Source organism: Puma concolor, chromosome C1 (assembly GCF_028749965.1).
Source record: "Puma concolor isolate L17-30 chromosome C1, mPumCon1.1.hap2, whole genome shotgun sequence".
NCBI classification, from domain to species: Eukaryota; Metazoa; Chordata; class Mammalia; order Carnivora; family Felidae; genus Puma; species Puma concolor.
The window spans coordinates 56,272,378-56,297,812 of NC_141674.1; the positions used below are offsets into that span (position 1 = coordinate 56,272,378).

General features: G+C 42.1%; 1 protein-coding gene across 4 annotated transcripts in view; it reads right to left on the minus strand.

The window, feature by feature from the left end:
- GNG12 (G protein subunit gamma 12) overlaps nt 1–25,435 on the minus strand; it is a 129,572-nt gene that overhangs the window by 61,675 nt on the left and 42,462 nt on the right. For all 4 annotated transcript variants that reach the window (XM_086717251.1, XM_086717250.1, XM_086717248.1 and 1 more), the window contains exon 2: nt 16,091–16,143. The gene's annotated coding sequence lies outside the window, so the exon portion shown is untranslated. The remainder of the gene's footprint in view (nt 1–16,090; nt 16,144–25,435) is intronic.

Consider the following 25,435-nt stretch of genomic DNA (forward strand, 5'->3'; position numbering starts at 1 on the left):
GGCAAGGGAAACACAAGCAAAAATAAATTATTGGGACTACACCAAAATAAAAAGACTTTGCACAGTGAAGGAAACCATTAACAAGATGAAAAGGCCACTTATTGAATGGAAGAAGATATTTGCAAATGATTTATCTGATAAGGGATTAATATCTAAAATACATGAACTTTCACAATTCAACAGAAAAAAAAAACCCAAATAATCTAATTAAAAATGGGCATAGGACTTGAATCAGCATTTTTCTGTTTCAATATAGATGGCCAAAAGATACATGAAAAGATGTTCAACATCACTAATCATTAGGGAAATACAAATCAAAACCACAATGAGATATTACCTTATACCTGTCAGACTAGCTACTATCAAAAAGACAAGAAATAATAAGTGTTGGCAAGGAGGTAGAGAAGAGGAAACCTTGTGCACTATTGGTAGGAATGTAAATTAGTGCAGACACTGTGGAAAACAGTATAGAGGTTCCTCAAAAATTTTAAAACAGAATCACCGTATGGTCCCGTAATTCCACTACTAGGTTTTTACCCAAAGAAAATAAAAACATAAACACGAAAAGATACATGCACTTCTATGTTTAATGCAGCATTATTTATAATAGCCAAGATATGGAAGCAACCTAAGTGCTCATCCATAGATGAATGGATACAGAAAATGTAGTGTGTGTGTGTGTGTGTGTGTGTGTGTGTGTGTGTGTGTGTGTGTATATAATATTACTCAGACATAAAAAAGAATGAGATCTTGCCATTTGTGACAACATGGATAGACCGAGAGGGTAATATGCTAAGTGAAATAAATCAGAAAAAGGTATGCAAATACCATAAATTTCCCTTATATGTGGAATATAAAAAACAGAGTAACAAACAAAAAACCACAGACTCATAAATACGGAGAAGAAACTGGCAACTGCCAGAATGGAGGGAGGGAGGGAGTGGGCGAAACAGGTGAAGGTGATTAAGAGGTAAAAACTTCTAGTTATAAAACAAATAAGCCATGGAGTTAAAAGTACAGCATAGGGAATATTGTCAGTAATACTGTAATAACAATATGATGACAGAGGGTGACTATACTTATGGTAGTGAGCACAGCATAAGGCATAGAATTGATGAATCACTGAGGTGAACACCTGAAGCTAACACTATGTCAGCTACACTTCAATAAAAATAGTTGTTGTTTTTTTAAAAAGCTTATATTCTAGAGGAAGGATAGACTAGAGACAATTAAATACACTAAAGATGAAAAGGAAAGAAGGCATGAAAGAACCTTTAAGGGTGAAGAAATGTTCTATATCAGGATTGTGATGATGGTTACGTGGTCTACATGTTTGTCAAAATTTACACTATATACTTAAAAACTTTGTTAATGTTTATATATTTTTGAGAGAGAGAGAGAGAGAGAGAAGACAGAGAGAACAAATGGGGGAGGGGTAGAGAGAGAGAGGGAGACAGAGAATCCGAAGCAGGCTCCAGGTTCTGAGCTGTCAGCACAGAGCCCTATGCGGGGCTTGAACTCACAGACTGTGAGATCATGACCTGAGCTGATGTCGGACGCTTAACCGACTGAGCCACCCAGGAGCCCCACAGTCTATATACTTTAAATGGGTGCAGTTTATTTTAGGTAAATTATACGTCGATAAAGACGACTCTTAAAAAAAGAAAAATATACCAACTTACCTTATACATGCTCAGAACACTCAATTAGCCTGCAGTTGGGCAAAATCATCTCACACAAAGCCTATTTTATAATAAAGCGTTGAATAGCTCATGTAATTTATTGAATACTGTACTAAAAGTGAAAAGCAGAATGGTTGTCAGTGCATTTTCTGTTCACCCTCGTGATCATGTCCTTGTCTGGGAGCTGAGTGCGGCTGGTAGTCAGTGCCCAGCACCACAAGACAGTGCCTTAGCACACGGTGCCAGCCTGGAAAAACAGCAAAATGCAAAGTACAGTTTCTATTGAATGTGTATTGGTTTTCCACCATTGTAAAGTCGAAAAGTTGTAAGTTGGAGACCGTCTTACGCATGTGTGACACCCTTCTAGTATAGTGGGTACATGGTGGCAAAGACAACTAAGGGCGAAGCTCACTCAGTTCTTTGAGAGTTAGATACCATCTTCTTTTACAAGATTTTTTCCTCCTGATCTTTCAAGAAATACCTGCTACTTAGAGAAAAATGTACAGCATTTATTAATGTGGATAATAGAGAACAGAAGTTAACGCGTTGCTCTATTTCCTTCTACTATTTTCTCCGTGAGTTTTTTTTTAAGGAGCTGAAATCACATTCTATCATACAATTTTACAGTTTGCTCCTTTTCAGCAAAGGCATTTTCCTATGTGATCACAAAGTCTTCATAAGCATCATGTTTTAAAACGTTTATTTTGGCATAATTTCAGACTTAGAGAAAAGTTATAGGAATGGCAAAAATAATTCTCTTTCACCCAGATTTGGGTTACTCAAATGGGAACATTTTACTGTATTTACTTTAATCCCTGCATTCTCTTCTCCAACAAAAAGCATGAGAGAGTAAGAGAGGTAGCCATGATGTTGCTTGGCCCTTAAATACTTCAGTATGTATTTTCTACAGATAAAGAGCTCTCTTACATAACCCGTTAGTCAAATCCAGAAACTAACATTGATATTGATATTACCCAATCTACAACTGTATTCAGATTTCAGCAGTTGTCCCCGTAATGTCCTTTATGGCAAAAGAACACTCAAAATTCCACACTGCAGTTCAACTGTGTGTCTTAAGTTTCCTTTCATCGGAGATGGTTCCAGAGTCTGTCTTTGTATTTCATGATACTGATTCTTTTGCATAAAGACCAGCTATTTTATGAAACACCCTTCAGTTTAGGTTTATCAGCTCTTTCTTCCTGACTAGATTAAAATTATGCACTTTTGGACCACAGAAGTGAGTATGCATGATTTTTAATGATTTTGGCAGGATTCCATTTTATGTAAACATTCCCTCATCATGGAATTTGGGCTATTATATAATTTTGCTGTAATTCCAAAATGAAGCTCTTTCTCTTTCTTCCTATCAACTACCTACTGGTTTGTCTCCATTAATTTCTACATTAATGATTAACTCAAAGTTAAAAGAATGATTTCAGGTTATTTCAAGAATATTTTAAGTGTTAATATATTTATTGCTTTTTTCTATAAAGCTCCTGTCAGTGTGCAGACCCATAACCGATAAAAGTGTCTACTCCACCTCAGGCTAACTGGCCTTCCACACTGGCATGTTGTAAGATATAGGTTGATTTGGAAAGACAAAAAATGTTGCAATGCTGTATTAGTAGACTTCATCTTTAAGGGATGGTTTACAAAGGGTGTTTGTTGTTCCTCTGATGACACTGAATACATTCATTTTCTCGTGTGTTCCTTCCTTCATTCAGCTAATATTCCCTGAGTTGTCAGCTGCGTGCCAGTGTCCTTCTAGGTGATGACATCAAGCTCCAATGTAAAGAGATAAACATGATTAATACAGATTGCACTAAGGGCCATGAAATACTCCAGTAATAAGTAACTGGAGGGGGTGCTCTGGGTGGGGACAGGGAAGAGCCTGGTACTTTGAGACAGACAGAACTGGTGTAGCCACAGCTGGGGAGCATAAGGGGAATGGGTCAGGCCTCAGTGTCCCTTGTTTCATCTCAAAGTGCTTACTACAGAATTGCATCAAAAGGTCTGTAAAACATTGTCCTTTACGAAAAACACGAAGCCATATTCTGCCCTATCCCAAACTCCCATCTCTCAGTGGCAAACCTTGCCCTTCTCCTTCCTGTCTGTCCTAGTCAGCAGAGTCTGAACGTCAGCATGTTGCAGTTTGCGAATAATGAAAGCTTGAAAATTCTGAAATGAGAGGAAACTTGCAAACCATCCTGATGTTGCTCAGCCTTGCAATTATCTGAACATCAAGGAATCATTAATGAATCAGGCTGTCTCAACATTAGATTAATGGTCACTTTCAACAATGAAAAGGGGGCAGATGACTGAGAAAGGTGTGTGTCTTCTCCTCCAAATAACAGGGGTGGTGGCTGCAGCCGAAGGCAAGGAGGGTAAGTATTCACAAAGAAAAGAAACCACCCTGTGCTGTGGACTGAGACGGGGCCAGCAGGAATTCCCGCTCCCCAGGCTCACTACCTGCTCTGAGCTTCGTCAGAGTGTGTCAAGAGGCCAGACACAAGAGCAATCTCCCAGGAACTTATCCTGGGGGAAATATACCCCCCCCCCCCCCCCCAGCAATGCCTACTTAGCACTTAGGACAGTTGGTTTCCATACATTGGGTGCAAAAAGCAAACAGATGGTACAGTGAAAAAATGGTTTTCTGGGGCCACTGGGTGGCTCAGTCAGTGAAGCATCCAACTTCAGCTCAGGTCATGGTCTCATGGTTTGTGCGTTTGAGCCCTGTGTGGGGCTCTGTGCTGACAGCTCAGAGCCTGGAGGCTGCTTCGGATTCTGTGTTTCCCTTTCTCTGTGTACCTCCCTCATTCACGTGCTCTGTCTCTCTCAAAAATAAACAAACATTAAAAAAATCATTTTCTTATATAAAAATTGCACAAGATGAAATATTATACACAATAAATACACGTTATGATCAATAATCATTAGAAACCTCTGTCTTGAAAAAAAAAAGGCTCACAATAATAACCTACAAGGTATGTGTACAGTCTTCCCTTTCCCATCCTTCTTTTAAGGACACACAGCCCCAAGTAGGCAATGAATCTGATGTAGAAGTAACAAACACCCTCTTAACAATGCCATGCCCTCAAATACTGAAGTGTGTCTCAGGATTCCTGAGAGCAGGGAAAGGAAAAACAATAACTATTAAACTATTAATACCATTACTAATAAAAATACTGTGATTGTATCCTCCACTTGGGGGATGAAAATCTAGAACAATAGAGATGATAAACATTCATCCAGGGACATGAACTACCACTTGATGAACAAAAGATAGTAGATGAGATTTTTATTATGAAGGCTCTAATTATAGAAGACACAACAGAAGCTAAATAATTGGGTCAGATCTGGTAATTAAAAGCAGTTGAGTAATTAACAAAGGATTAGTAAAAGCATCAGGACAAAATCATCTCTTAACAAAAGCTGAAATACATGGGAAGGTTTTTATATTTTGGCTATTACCCTTCTGTTTTGCATTTTGGTTTTAAAAATATACAAAAAGTATAGGAAGTAGTAGGGAAGTAAGTCTTACTTTGTTAGGCTGTGACTGAAAGCTACTTTCTGGCAGGTGCTAGTAGCAAGTGTAAGTGAACTGAGGCAAGTAATTTAAACCAGCAGGACTAACTCAAAAGATTCCAATGTAGGCAATGGTGAGCTGCAGTTTCTAAGTTAGGATCACTAATATGTATCTAGTTGGTTGTTGAAAATTTCTATTTTCTGGTTGTTTTTGTCTCTACCACAACTTCAAGGGATAAAAGGAGGCTCAATCCTTAGCATTGGTAATTAGCATTGGTCACGAGACCTGGCCAAAAAAAAAAAAAAAAAAAGTGCCCACTGTAGTTTAATAGGTGTGAGCCTTAAACCTGGTAACATTTTAACTATTTTATGCTTTATAGATACAAAACAAGTATTTGAACCTAGGTTTAGAATAATTGTTTGAAGGCAGAAGAAAAGAACAACCAAAAAAACCCCAAAAAGTTTTACAGACCAGGCCCCTTTCCCTATCCTGAGTCATCACAGGCTGACAATTTCTTTCCAGACTATCTGTCAGAACAATAAGGATGCCTTAGATGGCTCGTTTTATGCAATTCTCCAATTCTACTCCAGGGGGCGAAGTTGGCCAGCATTTCACTGAAACAAGGAAATTCCTTTCAAACGGGATTTTTTTGCAAAGCGCTAGGAAGATATTCAAGTACAAAATGGGCCTTTTCCCCTCCTCCTGCTTCTTGTCAATACATTTAATTCTCACTGATTAACAAGCACTCCAGCCCTTTTGTGCAATGAGGGAAGGGACATGATTAAGGCAGCTAGCAGGAACACTTTATCAGCATAGTGCTGTAGGTTGGCAGGTCTACTCTCCTAAAACTTGAGATCAGGGTTAAGGTTTTGCCAAAGCTGATACAGTTTCAAGGATATTACTTTTTTTTTTTTTTTTTTTTTTAGGAGAATTTTCCACTGCGCCTCACACAGGGTTCCCTTTGCAGGGCCTCCTTCTGTGCAACCACAAAGCCACTGGAGGCCTGAGAGCACCCGCCCTGCTTTCCTGGAGGAATGGTGGGACCTTGCCACCTCCTGAGGGTGTCTGGTGGCCAGGAAGGAGCCCAGACAGCAATTCCTCACTGGCCTTCCTTCCCTTCACAGAAAGGGTTACGTTCTCCCAGTGGGAACTCAGATAAAGCCACAGAAGAGGTCTCACACAGGGCATAACCTGTTCTCAAAGTTGAAGCAAACTGTAGGTTTAGTCTCTTGGTGATGGCATAACAGGGCAGAAGGAAAGACCCTGAGTGTGTGCCAGTTCTCCCTGGCCTAGGAACAGATCTAGTTTTTGTGGACCCTGAGCCTTATTCGATTTGGGGGCCTCTTTACCAGAAGAATATAAAATTAGGAATGGCACATTAGCTATAGGGTCTCAGAAGGGGTCCCCAGTGGTGAAAGACCCTGAAACTCAGGCATCATAACTGTCATTAGCTCTGTGGCCAGCACTGCTGGCTGAGGAGTGACTGTGTCGGCAAGAGGCTCCTGCAAGCCTTGTCCACAAAATGGCAATGGGTGATTTCTGTATGGTCACATGGCTCAGTTCCCACCTCAGGGAGTGGACTAAGAGGCTGGGAAAGAAAGTGCAAGGTGGTAGGCGGCCAAAAGTGTCCCCATTGGTTCGGCTCCTTCTTCACCCTGCCCCAGGCACATCACAGGTGCTCAATAAACACCTCCCAACCAAACAACAGAAGTGTCCCACTGCTTCCCCACCTACCCGTCCCACCCTGAAGGCTGTACTGCCACCCCTTTTCTCTAGCTCACCAGCCAGGTTTTAAGCTTCTAGGTAAAGGAAGTACTCCTGAACAGTCTATCTGTGGAGGTGGGTAAGTCAAACCCAACATAAGAGCGGGTTTCTGCTTCCCTGGGCAATTCATTCACCAAAGATGTACAGGCATGAGTTACCTAAACTTCAAAATCAGTCCAACAAATCATGATGCCGCTTCATTCTATACAAACCCTGTACTTGGCACAGCATGGGCACCTGGTAAGATGCAAGGGGTCTGGAGCTCTACTGGCTCCAGAGTGCCCACTGCCCCAGGGGGATCCTAGGAAGGAAGTGTTCCACGGGATTCCTGTTAGAGGGAACGAACCTCCTTAATCAGGAATCCGAGCTCCACCACTGGCCAGCTCTCCAACCCTGCCTGACCAAGCCTCTGCCCTTGTTTTGGGTCATCCCGTTGGCTCAGGCCCTGCCTTCTCCCCCTCCTCCTGATGGGAAGGTCAGGTCTCCTTTTGAGACCTCCTTGGGCTCCACAAAGGTTCCAACTATGCCAGTCCTATTGACAACAGAAAAGAAACTGATGTGAATTTAAAGCACCTCACCAAATATAGCTATGTTTGCATATTTTCACAGTCGCTGTAAAAATAATCTATAAACTTCTCCCAATCTAGTGGCAAAATCACTTATTCAAATCTTAACAAGGAAATGAGAGGAGGTCTAAAGATATGACAAGTTGTTTAGTTAATGTAGCTTGCTTTTGTATATGCTACAGCCTGGTATTTATAAGCAAACCTGCTCCTAAATGTTCTTGTTCTTTCTTGAATAAAACAGTGAGAACTTCTTACATATAAAAGTGTCTCCATGAAGCCATTTATCACAAGGAAAAAGAAATGTTCTGCAAAATAAAGGTAGTATCGTGATGTGAAGATAGTGGCCACCATTATTTGGGTGCTTACTGTGTACTCAACATTTCACGTGGATTATTTCACTTAATTCTCTCAATAACCCTGTGCAGTGTTATCCTCATTGTACTGATGCAGAAGTTGAGGCTTCAAGAGTAAGTGACTTGCCTGAGGTCGCATGTTGCCCAAGGTATTTAGTGGTGGATTTGAGGTTGGACAGGTTGAGCTTTATTTTTAGCTCTTGAGGCATGCTGCCTGTGCAACCAAAAAAAGTCACTTTGTACATGACAAAGAACTAATGAGATTTGCAAGCTATTTTTTCAAAGCAGGTGGTCGCACACATTTTGATTTTTTCTCAAATTCCTATTTGATCCAAAAAAGAAAAAATTTCTGGAGAATTGGGCTTCTTCTTTCAAGGCTATAAGGATTTTTAAGAAATCATTGCAACAGTCAAAAGCAAATAATGGTAACACCTACCATTTATTGAACATATACTATGTGATAGGCCGCTGTGCTGAATTCATTATATGCAATAATTTCCTCAATGCAGCTATCTCATGAGGCAACTGGCATTATCCTCATTTAGCAAATGAGGAAACTGAGGCTCAGAGACCCTGCCCAAAGTATCTCAAAAGCTAAGGAAAGGTCTGGACTCTGGTCTACCTGTCTACACAATGCACCTCCCTGCTGTAAAATGCACACAAATAAAAAGAATGTTTTAGTTGACAGCCTGTTAGCTATTTCATACATCTAGATATGTGAATGGCCAAATGGAAAGCGCTGTATCCTTGGAGGCCGAGAGAAGAACACAGGTGAGAAGTGGTCGGGAGGTTCAATTCTGCCCTGTCAGCCTCTGTCTCCAACATCATCTGGGGTTTGAAGGAGGACACAGAGCAGGGGATGGAGGAGAAGGGAGCTGGATCCTACCATCTTTATAAACAGCCAGAAAAACTAACAGGAGGGCATAAGGCAGGTTCACATCTGGATACACGTTGAGTCTTGCTGGGGGAACCAGTCCAATGATGGAATTGCCCAAAATGCACTTAATACATTCTTAGGCCATCATCCCCAAAGCGACTCCAACTCTGACTCGAGTGTCCTGCTAGCATGTGTCACTTGCTCATCTGACACTCTGCCTTTACCAGGAGCTGGGGGACCTAAACACAGAGTGACCTACCTACCATCACAGTGGCCCAACTTGCACATGACAAAAGAGGGCACCTTGCCAGAGAGGCCAAGTTCACAATGCTGGGGCTGGAGAAGTCAGAAAAATCTGCTGACTCCAAAGGATGCTGAAGCATAAAAGAAAAACTGCAAAAAACAAAACAAACAAACAAAACAGGGGGAAGGGGTGGTCTTTGCAGGACAGTAGGGCATATTCTGTAGTCTTGATTTTTTAGGGTTCATAAACTATGGACGGAGCCTTGATTAGAAATCCCCATGAAGCATGGCCCCCATCAGCCCTCAGAACAAGAAAAACTATGTTAGGGTCATGAGCATGGGAGACGGTGATTGAGCATGGAGTTTCCAAATACTAGCTTTCTCTTGCGGTTGTAACAAGTGCACTTTGGTGTGATGGTAAGGAAAACCTTCCCGGAGACAAGGTCAAAGGCTTCCCTGTGGTCTTAGAGGCAGGGTGCTGGTAAAAGCCTGGCTGCCATTGGAATCTCTGCCGCCCAGGCCGATTTCCTCAAACTGGGAGTCACACACACACTTCTGACACCCATTACAGGGAATGTAGCTGGGAGCTGGGCCTGGCTTTGTGGGAGCAGCATCCTTCCAGCAACTTCACGTTACCTGAAAATTGGAAGAAGACATTTGGGAGAAGAGGAGGAGGTGGGGGGCTCCCCATGCTCGCTCAAGTTTCAAGAACAGGACGGAGAGTCGCTTTTAGGGGCGCTGAAGAGGAGTTCCTTGCAGTAGCCAGGGGTTAACAGTTAATCTTACAAGATGCTAAAGTGGAAGTTTCCACTCCAGCATCAAGATTCAACAGATGGGAAATTCCAAAGCAAGGGGCCAGACCATTATGTGGAAATTTCTAAGAAGCTGACTTAGCTGGCTCAAAGATCCATAAGGAGGATATATAAACAGGTTCAGGGCAGTGGAAAGGGATGAGGATTTTGTGAGGCAGATTCCTTGGAAATTCTCTGATTCCCACCCTCCCCAAGATGGCTTGGGTGGAGGGAGCTGGCCTTTCATTTCAAGCCTAGAGAAAAGGGTTTCAAAGGCAATGTCTGGAAGGCTTGATATGGGTCTCCTAGAGTTTGGGGACTGGTATGTGACTTCTGCCTGAGGAACCAAAATATGAGGGGGTTACTAAGGAGGCCTAAGGTGGGAGAACAGAAGGCTGTGTCGGGGAAAGTGACTGCTCACCCCCTACCTCTGGGGGGTTGCAGGAGTATGAACTCTGGGCTCCAGGAATGCCAGCTTCGGTCTCCTTAAAACAGGTTCTACCCAACGGCCTTCATTCAGCCTGATGGTGAGAGGACCCCAAAGACAGAACGTGAATGGAAACCAGAAGCTGCTGGCTGATGGTCACAGCCAGCAGAAGGAGACATACTGCCTGAGTGCTGGAAAGTTCCAGCAGGGGGGCCTTGAGAAAGCCACGGAAGCAGCCAGGAGAGAAAGAGTCCATTTATCCATCAGCCAGGCTCAGAGGACCCAGTGCCAGGCGTGACAATGGCAGTCAGGTAAGAATCTTCCTCTCTTCCTCCCTCTCTCCCTACTTCACCTGGGGAAGCCTGAAGCAGTGGGCAGCTGGGGAGACCCATACTGGCAAGATGGCGGGGGAGGGGTGAGTCTTCTCTTGAGTGAATACTGACTGCTGATTGACCACACATTGAGCATTTCCAATTTCCAAAGCAAATGTGCATGTGTGGTATGTGTGTGTTACTTACAGGGGCCATAGGACTTTTTATTGCCAAAGAAAAACCGGAGAAGTCATAGGCTTAAGTTTTCAAAATAAAATGGAGAAAAGACACACCTCACTGAATAAACATTAAACGAATAGTGACAGACAATATAGCCATGTCTTAATCAGGTCTCGGATGCCACGTGTGGAATGTCTAATTACAGCTAACCTTTGCTAAGCACAGACTATGTGCCAGGCACGAGACCAAGGACTTTACAGGTATTACCTCATTCAGTCCCCCTAACAACTCCAAGAGGCAAGTGTTATTATCCCCTTTGACCACTAAGGAACCTGTGGTTCAGAGAGGTTGGGTGACTTTCCTAGGGTCACACAGGTTGGTAAGCAAAGTAGTAGCCTGGACTCAACCTCAAGTCTGACATCTAATCCTGAACCTTTTTTATCCTTGCAGATGAGTGGTTTTCAGCAGACAGTGGTGACTGAAGTAGGGCAGGAAGTTGGGTCCTGCCCACCCTTCCCACTCCTCTTGGGAGTCCCTAAGCTAGATAACCAAAGAGCAGAGCTTGTAACAACTGAAATGCATGATCTTAGTGGCCTCTTCCAACTCTGGGATTCTATGATTCTATCATCTGTGGGGAGAAAGGTAGAGAGAGGTGGACCCACAGCAGCATACAGGGAAGACAGAAAAGATGGAGTTTATATTCTGTATTCTCACAGTGGCAGAGAGAAGGAGCTGGTTCTTGTATGTGTTACTATAGACCTGAGGTTTGCAGAATTATAGTCATGTGTATAAATAACTAGTTCAGATAATGCACATAAAGCACGTAGCACAGAATCTGGCACCAGAGTAAGCATTTAGGTAAATGGCAGCTATGGTTGTAAAAAGTTTACATATATGCCTAAAAACCTCAACATGCAATTTAATGCAACATACTCAGCCACTGACATCACTGTGTCTGTTCCATAGGGAACTATGTTTATCATGGACACTAAACTTTATTAGCTGAGCCAAGACAAGAAATGGATGCATAAGATTAAGCTAGCCAAATATAAAACAATTTAAGTACGTGTGAAGCAATGACTCTTAAACGGTAGGGGCCATGGAATCCTATGAGAAAACAATGGAAGCATAATCCCTTTTTCCAGTAAAAAAGTGCATACACACAATTTTGCAAATAATTATAGAAGCTCATTCATTTTTTTCATTCAATGGGTTACAGGTCTACTGAAGCCTATTTACTGTGTCCAGGTTAATAATCACTCCTATAGATTCTGGGGATGCGGTAGGAGATCCTCAGGCCCAAAGCTGCCTATCCGACCCCACAGTGGGGTCACCCATCCTTGACCTCTCCATATGCTGTTACTAGTCTTGATCATGATACCAAACCTGGAATAGATAGCCGATGAAACTGAAGCTGAATCTAATTTTAAACGTTTCCAGTTTTGTGGACACCCCTTCCCGCGCCCCCATTAAGAATTTCTAATTCTGGTACCTAAAAATTTTATCTGCTTGGCACTCTCTTCCTTCCTTCCTTCTACTGGTAACGAAATTATTCCTTTTTTCATAGGGATTGCATTCCATGAAATGGGATTCACCCTCTCTCAAGGGCCACAGAAACAAACCTTGCCCAAATAGATACTACTATTGTCTTCTGTGTGCTTCTAACCAAGTTGATTCAGGCAAAGAATCCAAACTGGGCCCGTTAACCCTCCTTGGTCCTATCGCTAGAAAAATGGCAAAAGAAGCAACCCCTTTTCACTGAGATCCATAGCTGTGAGGATGATGGAAATGTAACATTGATGGCCACCTCTGGCACATGGTGAGGGAAGAGTTTGCCTGTGAATGAAGTTGACAGAGTTGAGCAGAGCCAAAAAATGGAGAGAGTGAGTGAAAGATAATGGCCTAATGATACCTTTTGAACCCCTGGACACAGCTATACCAGAAGCCCATTCCAATGCAGACATCTTAATAACGTAAGTCAAGAAACTAGTGGGGCTCCTGGGTGGCTCAGTCAGTTAAGTGTCCGACTTTGGCTCAGGTCATGATCTCACAGCTCGTGCGTTCAAGACCCACGTCAGGCTCTGTGCTGACAGCTCAGAGCCTGGAGCCTCCTTCGGATTCTGTGTCTCCCTCTCTCTCCTCCGCTCATGCTGTCTCTCTCTGTCTCAAAAATAAATAAACATTAAAAAAAATTAAAAAAAAAAAAAGAAACTAGTTTCAGTTGGATTTGTTACTTGCAAACAAAACAATAATAATAATAATAATAATAATTATTATTATTATTATTATTATTTGTAAAACAAATTGGATGGTGAATGGAAGACAGTTTTACAAATGCTGCCTGTCGTGGTAGCTGTTTGGGGAAGCTCTAGGTGAGCAGGCTGAGAAGGTGGTGGCCTTGGACCAGGAAGAGCCCTGCGCCAAACTGTCAGCAGATGACTTGGTCCTCCTCCCCCTCTTCCGGCCCTCGTGCAGACCTCCCACCACTCCACCCTTCCTTGGGCAGCTGGACGCCCTCTGGCCCTTTACTGTGCCTCCCACTAATGGTTGCTCTACCTTTCCCATCTCCTCTCATCCAATCAAAGCAGTTCACACTTCTACAGGACCTTTTACTTGACATTGACAGGCTGTCCATGGTTGACAGCAGTTTAATCAAGTATTTCTTCTTTCAGGGATGAGCACATTTTAACCGGGTATTTTGAAGAGGACAAAAAACCCAAAGGGCTCATTCACTAATCATGGAATAGGCCCTAATGATGGTATAGATGCAACTGAACAGGGGGCTCTTCTCGTAAATCTCAAATAATCCCATGTAAAGCAGTTAGCAGTGCCTGGCTCACACAGTCAGCACTCAAAAAAAAAAAAGAAAAGAAAAGAAAAGAAAACCCCAGTACACACTAATATGACTTATTGCTGCTGTTATTATGTATCCTCCCATGACTACCACGCAACTACTCACTGCCTATTCCTCCATCACTACCACGACCACCCCTACCACGAAGGTAACTTCCCCTTTCTTAACCTTGGCTAGCCTCAGATCCATAACCAGTTAATGCACTTTAATTATTTTTTATGGTTTATAAAACACTTGCACATACATCCTCCTTTTAGATCTTCTGGCAGGCCTCAAGTTAAACATCATTCCCATTTTACAGAGGGAGAAACTGAAGCTCAACGAGGTTGAGTTCATAAGGTCCCACAGCCAGCAGCAGAAGAGTCAGGGCTCAGACCCAGGTCTCATATAAATTTCTTATTCTTTCCATAACAAGTGGTTGCCAACTTGCACACAGCAATCGCATGCGAATCATCTGAGCACTTTAAGATTCTGGGAGTCTACCCCAGACCTAATGAATGGGGAGGGCGCAGGAGAAGGGACCGTGTGCTTGTGTTTCAACAGGTGTCTCATGTGATCCTGATGAGCTGCTGACAGACAACCAACTGTAGTGTCCATGCTGCCTCCTGCTATATACTAAGTACCTGTACTAAGGTATACCTGCTATGCTAGGACTAAGTACCTGCTATACTCTCAGTATACACCTCTGTGGTACAAGGAAAGTGTAGGTAGCCGTCTGCTCTCTAAAGTCCGTTTTCTACCACTGTATAACAGTTATCTCATGGCAATCATGTCTAGGTTCAAAGATATCACTGACAAAGCAATGGAAGAAGGAAGACTAGCCAAGGTGAAGGGAGTGAACCACAGAGCACAGGGTTTGGCTTTGAAGTAGTTCAGGGCAGGGCAGATCCCAGATGGCAGGAATAGGCGGGGAGGCCATATTGTGAAGAAGAGAATATTCCAGTGGGACCTTCAGAATGGGAAGGGTTTCCAAGTGGAGAAGGGGTGAGCAGCATGACGTATCCTCCAGAGAAATGGTAATGGGACCAGCATGGCTGGAATAAAGGAAATAGTGAGAGGCGAGCAGGAAAGGATGTAGCCAGGTGATGGACATGGAGAAGCCAGAGAGAGGAGTCGAGGCTGGTGCTGTGGGTGACCTGGGGCACCGACAGTTTCTGAGCAAAGCAGGGACAGCCTGAAAGATGAGCCAAAGGATGACCAGTGCAGCAGTGTAGAGTGGAGGGAAGGTCAGAGAGTGGGCAGTCCGACACTGGCAAGAACACCTCGAAACCTGCTGAACTGAGATGCCAGCTGGCAGTGCCAGGGCCTGTCAAGCAGAATGGGGACAGAGGATGGCAGGCTATGGGATAGGCATGGATCGGAGTCCTCACTCCATGCCCTTCTCTTTCCCTGTGACTCAGAAGCCCTGTATGGCAGGACTATAAAAATGGCCACAATCCTTCCCCTCTCTTTATCCATGCTGCCTGCAGTACAGTTCTGTAGCTCCTGTACTAAGGGGTAGACTCTGGAGCCTCATGATTCCAGGCCAGCCATACAGCTCACTTTGGCCGACAGAATGTGATGGAAACAACGCTGTGCCACAGCTGAGCCTCAACCTCAAGACGTTCTCACTTTGTCTCGGTCAACCCTGATCAACCCCATGCGAACATGCTCAGGGTAGCCTGGAGGATGGTGAGACACATGCCTTAGCCATCGTGGACCTGTAGCTGACTTCAGACAGGAGTGGTCCCACTGGAAACCAGAAGAATCACACAGCAAAGCCCAGCCCAAACTGCCAACCCACAACATTGCAGGATAAGGAAATGATTGTTATTTGGAGTCGGGAAATTTCGGCTCGAATTTCTGGCAGTATATTTTGGAGTGGTTTCTTACGCAGCAAAAGCTAACTGCTACGCACTGCAAATAAGAATATCACCACAGTATTAGGGAGTCAGGCCACATGAAGCCCCAGAAGATTTTTCACTTAAAAAGTATATTATTTGCCTAACTCTAAAGTCAGTTTTCTACCAATGCATAACTATTCTCTCACAACAATCACATTTAGGTTCAAAGAGAGGAGAAGAAACCTCCAGCAGTAAGAAAGCTAATACGTTGTAGCTGTAAGCCAATTTTCATTACAACACACTGCAAGGGACTGTCTGAATTCCTTGGCTGAAATAACACTTTGTTGTTTTGGATACTGCTTGAAACAAGCAGACCATCAACAAGGGCCTGGAAATAGTTTCATTACCAAAAAAAAAAAAAAAAAAAAAGAAAAAGAAAATTTAACAGTATTTGGCATATAATCATAGATCTTTTCCCTGACCATGTTCTTAGCAAAGGAATGTGGATTGATCTGCTTTTTTTTAAGGCATGGAAACATCTTAAATCCTTTCAGAGAGGAAATTTTAAAAAGTGTGAATAAATAGACATCTAATCATAGTCCTGGTAGGGATGTATCTAACTTAGAAGTGTGAATATCATTTCAAAAATAATGTCAAACAGTCACATTGTTTTAAAAATGAAAGAGAACTCACCAGAAAGACTTCCTGTGGCCCACCGTTTTCAGGTTGGAAGTGGTAGAATGAATCTGAAATAGAATTAAGCAAACATTCCATAAGTAAATCACACTTGCAAAGGGTGTGCTTTCAGTCCCAAGTGACCGCCATGATGTTGAGTATTTATTCTTTTAGTTAAAGATTAGCAAAGCTTTTTCTGGCTCCTGATGGAATAGGGAGAGTTTTTTGCCTACATATTTCAACTTCCTGAATAGAGAGCCTTCTCTCTTCTACTTCAGGGAGCGCTGAAAGTCTGAAGCCAGTATAACTATAAATGGTAGTGTTTTCATCCAAACCCCTCCAAGTCAGCAGAAGCCTCTTTGGTTGTTGCTCTTGCCTTGGTCCCTCAACCCCTTCTGCTAGGACCAAGCCACGGCTCCCTGCATGGAACCAATTAAAAAATGGACAGTCCAGCACAACCTCCAGGACAATGGGGAAGAGTATACAAGGCTTCCCAATAGATCACAAATAAGCAAAAATTTTTGTTTTATTGATAAGGATGAGCCCAAGGCAGTCCTGCTCAACAGAAATAGAACATGAACTATATATATATATAATTTTCTATTTTCTAGTAGTTACACTAAACAGGCAAAAAGAAATGGATGAAATTTTAATATGTGTAACTGAATTTATTCAGAATATTATCATTTCACCATGTAACCAATAGAAAAATTACTAATGAGACATTGCACATTCTTTTCGTCACACTAAATCTTTAAGACCCAGCACGTCACAACTCAGACTAGCCACATTTCAAGTAGTCAACAGCCACGATGGCGAGTAGCCACATCAGACACAGAGGGAATCCACTTTTGGCCTTCAGGTACTGGTAAATCAAGTCAAATGCATGAAGAGATTTTATTCATCTATTTTTCTCCTCTTAGTAATCCATCATCACCCCATTTGTGATGTCATTTTACTGGAAATAATCACGTAATAATAGCAAATATTTATATAGCACTTAACTATGTGCCAGGAACTGTTCTTGGCATCTGACTTCAATTAACACTCACAATAACCTTATGAGATAAGCATATTATCATTCCCATTTTGTAATAAGGAAACTGAGACTTGGGAGAGGTTAAGTAACATGCTCAAGGTTATACGTTGGTGACAGAGCTGGGATTCTAATCCATGTAGAGGTCTGCCTCCAGATCCCATGTCCTTTAGCCACTAGACTCTCACCTAAATGTGAATGGCTCAAGATAAGATAATTACTTTCAGTTTTAGTTATAACCACCAAGTGATCCAAGGCTGCTGTCACGATACATGGTCAGATAATAGCAGTGACGGCAGATGGAGGAGTTACGGGATGTGCTAGCAAATTAAAATAAAAACAACATGGAGGAGGAGCAAAATCACCACAAGCAGGCCTGGGTCTGACCAGGATGCAGCAGGAGGTTAATGGTGTCGGGGTTGGGGGGGGGGGGGGTAGGTGTCGGTCGTTCGAAAATTTTGTCTTCACAATTTTTCTGAGGGAAGGGTCTATCACTTCCATCAGATTCTCAAAGGGGTCTATAAGATAGGCACCTCTATATCTGTCCTAGCTGGGTGGAGAGGAAGACCAGAAGAATCAGGTAGAAAGGAATTCAGAAAACATATCCTTTTAAATTGATTAATCCGTGGTCCCCAAAGAAGTCACACCTAGTGAGAAAAATAAGATCCACACGTGTGAACTCCACGCCCATATAGTAGGAAAGGAGGTTGGTCAGGGACACTGTTCAGAATCAGCAGGCCTTGGACTGAGGCCACTGTGGGATGCTGAGCCCTGAACCTGCTGAAAGTCCTTCAGTGGCTTCCTCTAGGTTGTAGGAGCAAATCCAAGTTCCTTAGCCCAGTCTCAAAAGCTGCAGTGGTCTCATGCCTGACCTCTTCCTGGGCACTCAGATATCTTGTCTTTTAGCTACACAGACCTATTTACAGGTCCCTACGTGCCACACACTCACCCCTCTGTGCCTTTGCAGATTCTGTTCTTTCTGTCAAACACATCCTTTCCCTATCGTATCAGCCTACCTGTAGGAATCAGTTCCAAAGTCATCTCCTCTGGGAAGCCTTTGTGAACTCCTTTGGCTGCCATAGGGACAGCTTTCTCTCTCTGCAGTAACAGTAGTATTCATTCAATTCAGTTGAGAATTATGTACTACTACGGATAATAACAAAAGCTGGTATTTATGGAGTCATGTGCCAGGCACTGTTCCAAGTGCTTTGCATGTTCCTCTAATCTACTCAGTAACCATACAGGGTAGGTCCTTTTATTACTCCATTTAGCAGGTAAGCAAACTGAGGCATAGAAGTCAGCAGCCTAAGGTTATCCAGCTTGTAAGTGCAAGAGCCAGAGTGTGAATAAAAACACACTGGGATAAAAAGTCTCCAAATATGTTCTTTAGCAAAGCAAGCTTTCACTTCATCTTTTAAATCCAGCCAGTGCTGAGGGGATATGTTTTAAATCCAGCCTATGCTTGTTCACTAGGAGAGGGAACAGACACAACTCAGAGCTTGGCCAACTCGATCATACCTCCAACAAGATCATCAGCTTCCCTTAACTTTGCACGTGGATCTAAGTAATAACATGCCCTCTGAAAGCCTTGGCTGACCATTATAAAGGAATGACAGAAAAGACCCTTTCCTTTAAAAGATGCAATATTCGGGGCGCGTGGGTGGCTCAGCTGGTTAAGCATCCAACTTCAGCTCAGGTCATGATCTCGAGGTTCATGAGCTCGAGCCCCACATGTCAGGCTGTGAGCTGACAGTGGGGGCTCTGCTTGGGATTCTCTCTCTCCTTCTCTCTATGCCCTCCCTGCACCCCCCTCCACTATCGCTTGCTCTCTCTCTCAAAAATTTTTTTTAATAAAAGCAATATTCAAGTTAAAAAAGTACACAAATCCCTATTTTTTTTTTGGATTTACTTGGCTTCAAATAACTCAGTGAGTATATTCCAAATATTTTTAAAATAAAAGTCTCATGTTGAAAATCTCCTTTTGTTGTCCAGTCATGGCTTTGTCATTCCTTACCCTTCAGTTCCACAGTATGTTTCTTTCCAGCACTATCTAAACTCTCCTTGGATGAATATAAAAAGTGACCTTGTAGGAGGACACTCTCCCCTTTCTCTACCAGTGGGAAAGACAAGAGTTTCAAGATCTGGGACATACACAGACTTCTAGGGAGAGAAAGAGCTCTTTGTAGCTCACGTCAGTGATTGCATCAGGACATTGGCCCAGCCTACCACTCACCAATAAACGCAATTAGCCACCACAGCCCCTCTTCCCACTGCATCCAGAATGTAAAAGAAACCACCAACTTCCCATGTATATGGACGTCAACATTATCTCAGTTATTAACAATCAAATTATAACAACCAATTGTGTTTTGACTCTTCCTACCTCATCACCTTCTACAATAAACATTAATCTAATTGTTGTTGAGAGGTTTACTGAATGCAAATTATGTGCCAGGCATGGTTGTACCTGCTGGAGATGTAGCAGTAAATGAGGTAAACAAGGCTCCTGATATAGGGGCCCTCCCACTGTAATGGAAGACAGAAAATAAACAAGTACACAAAGAAGTAAGATAACTTCAAATAGTGACAAGTTCTACAAATTTTTCCATATAAGCATGGAGTGATGTGACCTACTGAAGAATTTAACAATGTCTCTCTGGCAGCTGCATGGAGGAGTCTGGAAGAGGCAACAGTGGATGGATGGATCAGTGACCAGTATGAGGCCATTCAATTGTTTAAGTGAGAAATGATGGTACCTTGGGCACAGGATGGTAGCAGTTGAGATGGAGAGAAGTGGATGGATTCAGGATAGGTTCTGGAAGTAAAACAATCAAGACCTGCTGCTGAAGTGGTTGTGGGAGAGGAAAGAGAGGAACGGGTCTAGAGGACACCTAGGTTTTGGCTCAAGCAACTGGGTCAGTGGTGTCTTCTTTAGGGGAGAAACAGGTTGTGCGAGGAAAATCAAGAGTTCTAATTTGAAAAAAAAAAAAAAAAAAAAAGAATTGATTTGATTGACCTTGTTAACTTTGAGCTACCCAAGTGGAGATGTCAAGAAAGCATCAAGAAGTCTTGAACTATTGCTGTCCACTACAATAGCTGCTAGCACATGTGGGAATTTAAACAATTAAAGACTCATAAGCCATATTTCAAGTAATCAAGTAGACAAAGTAGTAGCTACTGTACTGAACAGCACAGGTGTACGTATTTGTGTCACTATAAAAAGATCCACTCGATAGGAATCGTCTAAAATGCATGTGATAACTTGCTAGACTCCATTACTATATAACATTTACCGTCATTATAAAATACAAAATTATAGCCCTGGGAGACCTTTAAACAGCCACTGGATCCTGATCATACCTGCTTCTAGTTCATGTTAATTCTCTAGAAAATACAGAATATAGCACTGTAGGAGGTGGGGTGGGGGAAACATTAGTTTTATAGGCCTGCCTTCTAGCTGTCTTGACTACCATGACTTCCAGCAAATCAGTTAACTAACAGGTGCCTCCATTTCCCCACCCACAAAATAGGAAGTGACCCTGAATGGGCTATATTGAGAAACATGTCGGAGAATGTTTCCAGCTCTCAAGACATCTCCACCTTTCCCTAGTCAGATCCGTTCTGATTTCCACTTGCAAATTCTGACATGATGTTATCTCAAATGGCAAAATGGATATAAAAGGGCCTTCAAAACATACAAGGCCCTTACTGTAGGTGTAAGTGTAAAAGATACATGTTCCACAAAGGTGAGGCAAAATATACCCTGTATCTTGAGTCTATCATGGAAATTTGTGTTACTAGATGTTGCAGGGCTCCTGACTTTATTTTTTTATTTAAAAAAATTTTTTTAATGTTTATTTTTGAGAGAGAGAGAGAGAGACAGAGCACAAGCTGGGGCAGAGAGGGAGACACAGAGGGACAGAGAGAGAGAGGGACACAGAATCAGAAATGGGCTCCAGGATCTGAGCTATTAGCACAGAGCCCATCATTAGGCTTGAATTCACAGACCACGAGATCATGACCTGAGCCGAAGTCAGACACTTAACTGACTGAGCCACTCGGGTGCACCAGGACTCCTGACTTTATAAAGCAATGCTGTAATGCATCAAAGAATCAGGACAAGTCTTGAGCCCGAAAGGTGAAAGACAGTAGGAACAAAAATGGTGACATTTTCCCTCACCGTGCAAGGGCTTTTGTCCTAGGAAAGGGCACACCCTGAGCAGGTGAACTGGCCTACTTTAACCAAATGGTGCCACCCCATTATCTCCACCTTGAGATGGGCTCCTGCCCGGAAGAGCTGGTCTGGGCTGTTCATCAGGAGAAATTCTCCCACCTGCTCACTGTCCTTAATCCACAAAGAGTTAGAGACTTGAAATTTTTTTTTTAATTAAAGAGCTGGTGGGATGTGTCCTCACCTACTTTGTAGATAATCTGGGGGGAAAGTATCCTGATTATGCCAAAGCTAGTGAGAAATTTTAAAAATAGACATGTAATCCCTATTTTGCCAACCTCTATGAGAATACATAAAAAGCCAGAGCAAACAAATGAAATTTTACTCAATATATTGTTTCTTATTTTTCTATGGAAAGGGCAGTGGCACTTTTTTGGTGGTGGTGGTGGTGGTGGTGGTGTCTGTATGTTTCCCAATGACAGTTTTATTTTTCAACGTTTTTTTTTTTATTTATTTATTTTTTTGGGACAGAGAGAGACAGAGCATGAATGGGGGAGGGGCAGAGAGAGAGGGAGACACAGAATCGGAAACAGGCTCCAGGCTCTGAGCCATCAGCCCAGAGCCTGATGCGGGGCTCAAACTCACGGACCGTGAGATCGTGACCTGGCTGAAGTCAGACGCTTAACCGACTGCGCCACCCAGGCGCCCCTCCCAATGACAGTTTTAAAAGGACATCAAACATCTCTGGGCCCACATGCCCACCATCGTAATGCTACCACTTATTTTTGCCTGTTACGCTCCACACACACACGTTATTACGTGACCATGGCCACAGTTCAAATGCTATTGATAGTAAACCCAGAGAAAGCTTTGGAGTTAGAAGGTGAGGTCTGAATGTTGGCTTCTCCACTGATGACATGCAAGTCCTTGAGCCATTTACCTGTAAGCCTCAATTTTCTAACGCGTAAAAATCCTTTAAGCACACAGTTGCTATCTGTATTCAGAGAGAGAATACATTCTCAGGGAGAATGTTGGCCCAATGCCACCAGGAAAGGCTCCATAAATGACGGCTAGTATTTTCTTTTTCCATTTTAAAGATTTTCTGTGTTTCTACACATATTCATAATGATTATTTAAGGGGCCTAAAATCAGTCCTTCATGTAAAAAGTTCCAATTTACTAAGTCACTCCCATACTGCACTAAATAATGCAAATTGTCACCAGTCTTTATTATTATAAATAATATTACATTGGATATCTTCATGTTTTAGCTTTTTTCATCCCTTTCACTTATTTCCCCAGCTTCCCTAAATTTCTAACAGTAGAATTAACAATTTTTTTGTTTTTAAAAGGGCCTTTAATTAGCATATAACACCACCAACCAAATAATGGGGAATTTCTGAGATGTTGACATTTTACACATAAAATGGTATTCTTAATGCAGTTTTAATTTGTATTTCTAAGATAATTAGTGAAAATGAACTTTTTTCCTGTTTATTAATGGTTTGTCACCTTGAAAAATAAGCTTATGTTTTTCTTATTCATAGAAGGATCTTCATATTTTTGTTATGAATTTCAATGAGCTCTTAAATAGTATATGATAATCAAGAGTTAGTATTTGTCTTTGCTATAAATATATTCCCTGTATTTTGAATTTTAGAATAAACACCTTTTAATTTACAGAGCATTTTGATAAATAATAAGCAACAGCCACATTTTGTATAAACCTCATGAGCTATGACATTGTTTCTTGGCAAAATGCTTGGCTTTTGATTGCTTTTCAATGTTCATTTACACCCACTTTCATTTTCACAGCAACCCTGTGAGTGAGCTGCGGAATACGACAATTCGCACTACACGCCTGAGAAAACTGAGACCCACGCAGGCCAGGCAACTTAAACAGGGTCACTGAGCCTTGGAGTTGGCCAAGATTGGACTCAGCCCTTTGTTCTTGGAACCACAGGAACCAAAATAAAGAGATGTGTTTTTGTGCAAATGGATAATTATCTCAAGCACCAATCCTACCTCATTTCCTATTAAAAAGCCTTTATACAAAGCATCAGAGAACCACACCTGCTGCACTAGAGGCTCTCCAGAAATGTTGGCATTTTTAATTCAGCTTTGTTGAGGTGTAATTGACAAGTAAAACTGTAAGATATTTCAAGTGTCCATCATGGCGATTTGATACACATTGCAAAAGGCTTCCTCCTATTTAGTTAATTAATACACCCATCATCTCACATATTGACCTTTTTCTTCGGGTGGGGTGAGAAAATTTAAGTTCTGCTTTTCTAGAAAATCTCAATGATATAATACAATGTTATCAACTACAGTCAACATGTTTCCCATTAGATCCTCAGCCCTTATTCATTTTACAGCTTAAAGTTTTTACCAACCTCTCCCTGTGTCCCCCCCAGCCCCTGGCAACCACTTTTCTACTGTTTCTAGGAGTTTGATTTGATTGGTTTTGGTTTTGATTCCACATATAAATGATACCATGCAGTACTTGTCTTTCTCTGGCTAGTATTATTTTTAGAGAATCCACCAAAACAATGCCTTATGTAATGGACCATCCTTATGCAGTTAAAATAATCCAAATAACTTAGACTTAAATTAAGTGTTGCTTTACTGTCATTTTTTTTTTTTTTTTTTTTTTAAACGAGCATAAACATCACTCTTCTTGCCAGTATTCCTTCCCTTCCGGGCTCAATGAAACCACTCTTCTCTATGAATTTCTATAACCTTTATCACTCTCTACCTTTTATAGCAGTATTTTAGTATATGTTTCACCTCTTCTACTGAGTAAGATCCCAAGGTCAGTATCTTATTTGTGTTTGTATCTCCCCAAAATCCTAGCACCCTACTCTGCACAGAGATAACACTGACTCAGTGTTTTAGTAAGAGATGAAGCACTTCATGCAGTTAAGAGACCAAGGTAAAAACAAACAAACAAAAAAATACAGTTAGTTAAAAATCAGAGCATTGAAGGCTGCATTAACTATGTGCTTTTTGCTAAGCTGCTCCTTATTCTGGCAAGCACACTAACATGAGACAGTCCTAATGCATTCTTAGGCCAGAAGTCTACATTAGCTAAACAGTACCAAACTACATTAAACAGAATGTCCAACAATGTTTCCAGCCTTGGACAAATCTGTGTAATTCTGTAGATATAGCTGTTATGCTTTTATTTGCAAATTCTGATATAACTCATTCCTCAAAAATTCACAGTGTACACACACACACACACACACACACACACACACACACACACACACACACAGACACTACAAAAGTCCTGGTTCAGCATTTGGGAAAAACGCAGATAAAAATATGAAACATCTGTTTCCTAATATCAGGAAAATTCACAGGAAACGATTAATGTTCACTAGGGAGAAAGAAAAATAATCTGGATCAAATTATAAAATGAAACTTCCAAAATTCACGATTAAGCCTACAAGTCACTACATCTTCAGAACTGAGGGCAGGGGGGTGTGAGGATTTCACATTTAAATTCGCCACAGTAGAAATATTTTTATTCCGTGTATATACAAATAAGCAAAAAAACTGTGTGCCTCCACCTTACGTAATATTCTCAGTTCCTAAGTCTCCCCACTGATATTTATATAACCCTTGGCAGTTTGGGTTGGTATTGTGTGTGTATTTTCATAACGTGCTTAGTGCCTTACAGGGTGACTGAAAACCTAGCTAAACTGGATGATGGTCCCTGTAAGGACAGGATGGGGTTCTTCTGAGAAAAATCAAGAGTGGCTTAAGTCTCCCAAGGACTGACAGGACCGGGCGGTCAGGGCCATAGCAAGGTCAAAGCAAACTACAGATGAGGGTGGTGAGTTCTTCCACTATCCTGCCCCACATCAGCCTCTCTAAGCCTACCACATGCCCGGCAATGTGGAAGGTGCTGCAGGTGCAACAGAGAGCAACATATAGGCCTTCTCCTCGAGGAGCCTACAGTAAGTCATGGAAACAAATGAGGAGGTAATTAAGAGCTTCAGCAGCATGTTATCTAATTGCAGCAAGTACGAGGAGCTCTGAGGGCACAGAGGAGGGGCATCTATACCAGCCTGGGATGATCATGGAAGGCTTACGAGAGGAAGCAGTGTTGGAGCTGAAGTATGAAGAACAGCCAAGGTTAACCAGAA